General features: G+C 34.9%; 1 pseudogene; it reads left to right on the top strand.

Annotated features, from left to right (window-relative positions):
* The first annotated feature begins 1,010 nt into the window (after positions 1–1,010).
* On the top strand, positions 1,011–6,970 carry LOC108379356 (multiple C2 and transmembrane domain-containing protein 1-like; annotated as a pseudogene).
* The last annotated feature ends 1,540 nt before the right edge of the window (positions 6,971–8,510 follow it).

Here is an 8,510-nt window from a genome sequence, read left to right as displayed (position 1 = left end):
TTTAAATGAAAGTTACAATTTTAAGATTTTTTATTTTTTTTGGAAAAATCCATGATGCAAATTATTAAAGAATTATTTATTTCTTTTAATAATATAAAAATTTGAAAATTTTGTATAAAAGAATTTTTCTTGTAGGACTAATAAAAGGCGTTTCTTACAAATAGCGAATATAAAAAAAATTACTATTTAGCATCCCAAGTACTACAAAACTACAAATTTTAAGAAAAAACTGTGATTCTCCATTTGTCTTTCCTATGGAACATGTCTAGAACCAATGTTATATTTCTCGTTCGAGCAACCAATCAAAGTACTTTTTTACTTAAGAGCGAATAGTGAATTTCTGCCAATAAAGTGTAAAACTGAAGGTCCCTCTACTTTATTCACTCTACCTGGGCAGTTCGCCCTTTACTCCAATGCAACAACAACATTTCTTGAATATACTAAACACAGACGCAAATTACTGTAAAAATTCTCAACAAGCGTGGGTTGAAAATAATTGAAACCCTACTGTGGCCTCTTCAACAGTTTCTGACCATTAATCTTGAGCCTTACCTAGGCCAAAAACCGATACTTTCATTTGCATTTGCATTGGCAATAATTTATGTTGAACCAACCTTTTTTGAAGTTTCACAAGTACCTATTTAATCTATATATCCGATCGAATTTTTACAAGCCATTTTGGAACCATTTTTCATTTTCCTACAGGGTATGCACACATGGTAATTGCACTGTATGTATTATCGCCATAGCATGAATTAGCCACCGATGCAAGACAAAACTCTATCTACACCGGCTCAGCGACTGACTAAGCGAGCAAATGAGTTCTACTTGAAATTAGTTTTGCGCGAAAGCATTCAGAAGTCGGTACTAGTTGTGACGCGCGGCAAATTAGCAACATTTGTTAGAGAACAAAAAATAAATTAAATGAAAACGTGAAAATTGTGCTGGTCGATTTTTTTTTTTATATTAAAATTTTTAATACTACGGTTTAATTTTATTGCTGTTTTGTCATGGCGAGCAATGAAACGGCCAGTAGTAGTGACGGCAACGGCCAAAGTAACGCGGAAAATAGCGTCACTTTTTATTGTAGCACGAATAGCATAAAAATCACTAAAGACAATGCATTTCGGCCAGCAGACAAGCTGAAAAGAAGCAACAGTCAACGAATTGGCGGCAACAGCAAGCCCCTGGTTAAATGCAGGCCGGAGCTGTTGATGCAACGGCTTCGCCGCAAACGATCCGTTGTGCGGCAACGGCTACAAACTGAGTTTGGCGAGCTAATGGAGGTATACGAGGGACCGAAAAAGTGAGGTTGATTGTGGTGTTAGGTAGCTGACAGTCACTAAGTCCGTTAGTTGGTTTGTCGGTCATGCTTTTGGCGTACATTGGGTAAACACTGCTTTTTTTCGTCAGCTGNATCGATTTGAGTGTATTCCAGCGTGAAACCACGCACGGCATTTGGCGTGCCTTCGAAGACTGTTCTGGTGAAGTGTTGCTTATGTTGACCATAAGTGGCACCACCGCTCTCGAAACCATTACCGATCTCAAGGCGTACAAGGAGGATCCGCGTGAGGTGAAAATTATGCGCGATCGTTATCGTTGGCATCGTTGTTTTCAGAATTTACGTGATGTTGGTCATTTGACGGTGAAAGTGTTTGGTGCGACTGGTTTGGCTGCTGCCGATATTGGCGGTAAATCGGATCCATTCTGCGTGCTCGAGTTGGGAAATGCGCGTTTGCAGACGCAAACGGAATACAAGACGCTAACGCCGACGTGGAATAAGATTTTTACGTTGTGAGTAGAGGTTTTTATGAACATAAATAATTACACTTGCGCTGTAGAGGTATTTTTATAGGGTTTCTTTTTTTTTCATTGAAACCCTTTACAAGATTTAATTTCAGTGTAAAATGCGAAAATTTTAATGTTTTTTATATTTTCATAAGGAAATGTATGTAAATGTAGAGCTGCAGTGAATCTGCTTTGTATAATTTTTAGAGGTAGTCATTAGGAATTTTTTTCCAAACTTAGAAGTCAGAAATATAGTAGGGAGCAGAAATGAATACAACACGGTGATTTTTGTAAAATAATTTGTTTACCTTTTTTGTTATTTTTTCATAAAAATATGGTTCATTCTTTAGCCCAAACCGTAGAAACTAAGCTTTCAAACTTTATACAGAGCCACAAAAGTCTAACAAATTTTTCAATAAAATTTCAACTTTTTAATGTTTTTTTTTTGTATGTTAAATATATTTTTTTATGCAGTTTGGTAGCCCAATAAATTTTACTATATCCCGCTCATTTTTAATATTTTTTTTTTGCTGACGGTTTTTCGCACATTTTTCCATACAGGCATGAATTTCTTATGCAAGAAAACGCACAAAACCGTTTGAAAGAAAATTCAAAAAAATCAACGCCAGTTTTTATCAATTGCACTTGTTATATGAAAAAACCCGCAAAATCTGTCCCCAAAATAAAATATTAAAAATCAACGGGACTTTTCAACCGCTTAAAACTTGCACTTTATTATACTAAAATTTAATGGGCTGCCAAGCTGCATACTCAAAAAATTCTGAGCCATATTTATATGAAGAAAAAAATAAAAAATTTTGCTTCAAAAGCCTTGCAAATATTCAAAAAAAAAACACCGTGTACTCATTTGTGCTACCCACTGTACATAGGGACAAAATTTTTCGAAGTTGCCATTAGAATCTTCTCTCTTTGTAGAATAAAAAATTAAAGGCAAAATTTGCCTGATGTTTTTGAGCAGAGAATAACCAGTAATACTTGAATTCCTTTGTGCTTTGATTTTTAAATGAAATGCATCGGTTTTTTTTTCCTTTCCAATATACATATATTTCTTCGGCATTTTTTCGGGACCGTTCAAGATCCTATACTCTTCATGGTTTATTTTTCGGAAGTTCCTACCGTGTGGAACCCTACTACTGTCACTGCCCTGCCCTGCCCTCTCGTGGGCGAAAGGGCACTCATTTCATCACCACCTTGTTGTCTGTCTGGCCGACTTAAGTGAAACAGACATTCACGAATTCTTCCACTTTCTGAACCTAACCAACCGGATCGACTTCTAGGTGAACGGACGGGTTCGAATTCGAGCTCTCAATTGGTATCACAAAGTCTAATGGCCTTATTCATAAAAAATAAAGTAGCTTTATAAAAGGTTTATAAATTGGAAAATGTATGAAAACGTCAATTTATAAAGCTCTTTAAACCTACTTTATTTTTTATGAATAAGGCTATAAGTGTGCCTCTCTCCTATGTTGGATGAAGACACCCGCTTCAACCTAACCTAGACCAAACCCATGGAGTTCAGAGATTTAAAAAAAACTTCAGTAGGTTTATTTGACTCATTTCCATTAGATAGGCATGAGAAGAAATTTTTTTTAAGAGATGCACAATGAGTGCTGTAACGATCTCATTATTAGACTAGAAGCGGTGGCGATAGAGCTAAGAACCCTAAGACTGGCGGGAAAATAGCAATGTTTTTCAGCAATCATTCTGCGGTCAAAACTGTTGTGCAAGCCTCGCGTATGCCAAAAACTTAAATCTAGAAAATACTTGCTGATTCTGAAAGGACCCTAGAAGATCATTCAAACTTCCCATCTAGAAGGAATATTTCGTTTTACAAGGAAGGAGTGAGGAAGAGCTGACGAGTCATGTATAGGTTAAGAAAGCTTAAAAAGCGAAGCTAGATAAGATAATCTCGGTAAAGGAATGATTAGTACTGGGCACCGGTCGTAGTACCATAGAGGCAGTAGCCCCGAAAGAAATTCGTTGAAATTCTACCGCAAACACNTATCCTTTTATAAATTTCTTAAATTATTTCCTATTTTATTTTAATTTCTTAGCAACGTCAAAGACATCACACAAGTACTCGAAATCACCGTATATGACGAAGATCGTGATCACCGCGTGGAATTTCTAGGTAAATTAGTCATACCGCTGCTACGCATCAAAAATGGTGTAAAACGCTGGTATACGTTGAAGGATAAGAATCTGTGCGTGCGCGCAAAGGGGCTATCACCACAAGTAAGTAACTTTTTTTTATACATACATAATTAGTGCAAATGCCTTATGCAAATTGGCAACAATATGTAACTTTGAAAACAATATTATCCCCAGATCTGCCTTGAGATGATCGTAATTTGGAATGATGTGCGCGCCATTTGCCGCATATTACAGCCAAAAGAGGAAAAACTCATACAACAGGAAGCGAAATTCAAGCGGCAGCTATTTCTGCGCAACGTCAATCGGCTGAAAGTGATTATAATGAATATCTTGGATNTGTGGAGCTGCCGATACAAACATATAAGCCTGTAAATATACATTTTCTACATTTAATTTGAAATAGTATGCACCAACGGATTAAAGGTAGTAAATAATTAATACCTTTTCTAGTACTTTAAAATGCGTGACCGGAATAGACCTGCCGAAAAAGTGAGGTTAAGTTACTGACAACACCTTGTTATTATTACACCATGCCTTGAATCTATGGGCAAATACATATGTTTCAGATCTATTTAGATTTGTAAAGTAAAATTTAAAGCTATCCTTTTATAAATTTCTTAAATTATTTACTTTTTTATTTTAATTTCTTAGCAACGTCAAAGACATCACACAGNTAAAGTAAAATTTAAAGCTATCCTTTTATAAATTTCTTAAATTATTTCCTATTTTATTTTAATTTCTTAGCAACGTCAAAGACATCACACAAGTACTCGAAATCACCGTATATGACGAAGATCGTGATCACCGCGTGGAATTTCTAGGTAAATTAGTCATACCGCTGCTACGCATCAAAAATGGTGTAAAACGCTGGTATACGTTGAAGGATAAGAATCTGTGCGTGCGCGCAAAGGGGCTATCACCACAAGTAAGTAACTTTTTTTTATACATACATAATTAGTGCAAATGCCTTATGCAAATTGGCAACAATATTATCGCCAGATCTGCCTTGAGATGATCGTAATTTGGAATGATGTGCGCGCCATTTGCCGCATATTACAGCCAAAAGAGGAAAAACTCATACAACAGGAAGCGAAATTCAAGCGGCAGCTATTTCTGCGCAACGTCAATCGGCTGAAAGTGATTATAATGAATATCTTGGATGCGGCGCGTTATGTGCAGTAAGCAATATAATTGTTTGTTGTTTTTTTTTGCGAGAGATTAAAAATTGTTTAAGCCAATCTATTGCTTTGCACGCTTTGCATTCGCAGGAGTTGCTTTGAATGGGAGTCACCGCTGCGCTCAGCCATCGCTTTTGCACTTTGGATTTTAGCTTGCGTCTATGGCGATTTGGCCACCGTACCACTAGTGCTGCTGCTAATCATAATCAAGTGCGTTCTCTATACAATTTGCCATAACTCATTACTATACACAACATTTTAATACCCATTGCTTACTCGGCAGAAACTGGCTGGTGCGCATGATCACCGGTACGAGTAGTGATCCTGCCGCTGGCTACTATGATTACGACTACGATGAGGACGATGACGATGATAAGGAGAAAGAGGAGAAGAAATCGATTAAAGAGCGACTACAAACTGTGCAGGAAGTATCGCAGACAGTGCAAAATACCATTGGCTATTTGGCAACCTTGGGCGAAAGCACCAAAAAGTAAGCAAAGAGCAATGACGAATGTAGATGAAATTAAGTAAATCGCCATTTATCAATGTGGTAATACCTACTATGTAATTTTCTTTATTTCACGCTTCTACATTGCGGCAGCACTTTCAACTTTTCCGTCCCGGAACTGACATGGCTGGCGGCGGTGCTACTAATTGGTGCTGTTGTCGTCCTTCACTTCATTCCCATACGCTTTCTGCTACTCTTTTGGGGTATCATGAAATTCTCAAGACGTATACTGCGCCCAAACACGATACCCAACAACGAGCTGCTGGACTTCCTATCACGCGTGCCAGACGATGAACAAATTGTAAGTTACTTACATTTTTAGTTTGAATACTTTTTTGTTTTCATTCCACTAAACTTTGCCTACCGCAGAATCAATTCCGCGAACTGCCGCCCACCGCGCCCACCGATCAATCGCGCAATAATCCAAAGAAAAAATACAAACCCTCATAGTCCATTGCTAATCTGAACGAGAGTGGTGGTGCGCTGCAACAACTCCAAGATACGGCCTTGGCACAACACATTGGCGGCAATAATGCTGCTGGCACCAGCGTCACAATGCTGCCGCAACATGTTGTCAGCGTGTCGACACGCTCTGTGCGCAACATGTTCAAAGCGAGTCGCGACAATTTAAAGCAACAATTGAATAAAGCTTACGGTAAAAGTGTAAAAAAATCGAATTAGCGCAATTTGTATATGTACTTGAAAAAAAAAAACTCAAAGGAATTTAGTAAGAAAAAACTACTCAAAATCTCAGCACAAATTGTTGAAAAATTAAAGCGATTAGATTAATTAATTAATTATTAGCGGTACTTAGTCAATTGACTTAAAATGTTGTTTCTTACGGAAACCTAAGCAATTTATTGAGTATACTATATATGTATGTATAAACAAACAACGCACTTCCAAGTTCCAGAGCTCACACAATTAAACTCAAACTTATGCAATTAACTGATTCAAACTGAGTATTAATAACTAAATACTTAAACCTAATTAAAATTTTTACTTATAAATATACACTCATTTACATACATACAAACGTACATTGATATATTTATTGCCGAAAAATCTCACTATTTACAAACAATGCAGTATCTTAAAAAAAGTTTTAAAATATAATGTTACTTAAATATATGTAAATAGAAAATAATAAAATAAATCGTCACAATCAATGCAAAAGGAAAAAAAGTCCTTAAGACTAGAAGTACTTTTAAGGCCATTCTAAGCAATTTAATGAACTTCACTTTTTTTAAATATAGGCTTATTCTGTTTCAATTCATGCAGGGTGAATGGGTTCGAAATACGAAATCAAGTTTATTACGACTATTCATGTTTTTAGGACAAACCGAATTGAAAAATTTGATTTTTAAGAAAACTGAGCTGAAAAAATGTCAGCGGTTTTTCTCTAAAACCACACTTTGTCTTAAAATTTTCAGATGCTCGTAACTCTGCGAATTTTTTTTTTGCAAAACAAAAATATACGTGTCTCTTTATTTGTCCTAAAAAACATGAAAAGTCTCATTAAACTTGATTTCGAATTTCGAACTCATTCACCCTGCATGAATTGAAATAGAATTAGCCTATGGTTCTTTAAAATTCGATTGAAAAAAGTTCTATGGACTTTTTCAAAAATAGATTTCACAATAGATTTTTGCATTGATAACGACGAAGTATTTGTAAATACATACTTACATTTGTATATAAATATATGCATTAGGATGGTCCTAAAAATACTTAAAATAATGAAGCAGCCCTTACGTAGAACGTACAAAGTAAAGATATACACGAAGATTTAAAAAAAAATTAAATAAAAACAATTTAGCAGTTGCACCGGTTTGAAAAAATTTTATTTTTTTTAATGCAAAAATTCGGCAAAATTTTAACTGACTCGGCGAATTTACGAAATTATAAAAATAAGTCTCAACGACAAATTTAGCAGATTTCAAGGGAAAATTTTGTTGAGTTTTTGTTATTTAAAATTTCTAAAATATAGATATTAATATTTTAAGGACCACCCTTATATACATACGAAACTATAAACACACATTAAATTTTTTGTTTAAATACACTTGACGGCTTTTTGAAGAAACTCAATATTTTTTTTTTTAAATCAATCCAGCAACCTTTTTTAGTCATATTAAGACATGATCAATAAAACAGGTATTTATTCATACCAAACGCTAGGTTAAATTCATATTTTCTAGAATTAAAACTGTATTTAGAGGCANGATCAATAAAACAGGTATTTATTCATACCAAACGCTAGGTTAAATTCATATTTTCTAGAATTAAAACTGTATTTAGAGGCACATATGTATGTATTTAGTTACCATTCAAGTGATTCTTTATGAGATTTGTGATATTTTCTAACAGATAGATTAATTAGATTCTTAAATAATAGGCACTTAAATTTAGTTAGCATCTTATTAAGCTTCATAAAAAGTTAAATATTTCTTAAATAATAGCCCATAGGTTTAAAGTTGTCAGAGCAGTTCGGACGAACTTGTGAATGCACATAGACAAAAACACAATTAGATAGGTATACCCTGATGCGGAATCAATATTTGTGATTTATTGAAATAAATTATGCAAAAAAAAATTTATTGGAGCTCTATTTCAAATCGAACGCAAATATTTAGTAGTTGTAATACCACTAGTGCTTCAAAATTATAGAATACTCACCGATAGCTTATTTTCAGAGTGCGAAAGAAATTTTTATATAATCGTTCCCAAGCAAAGAATTTTAAGAAAAATATTATATAAATTTTGGTACCCAAGTAGTATTTGACATATTATTTTTCCACTCAGATTTAGGCCAGGAGACCGCATAATATGCCTCTGAATCAAGCAGAGGAATGGAAACC

Source organism: Rhagoletis zephyria, unplaced genomic scaffold (assembly GCF_001687245.7).
Source record: "Rhagoletis zephyria isolate East Lansing unplaced genomic scaffold, Rhagoletis_zephyria_1.1 Rzeph_scaffold_16210, whole genome shotgun sequence".
In the NCBI taxonomy this organism is placed as follows: Eukaryota; Metazoa; Arthropoda; class Insecta; order Diptera; family Tephritidae; genus Rhagoletis; species Rhagoletis zephyria.
This window is presented reverse-complemented; position numbering and strand designations above follow the sequence as displayed.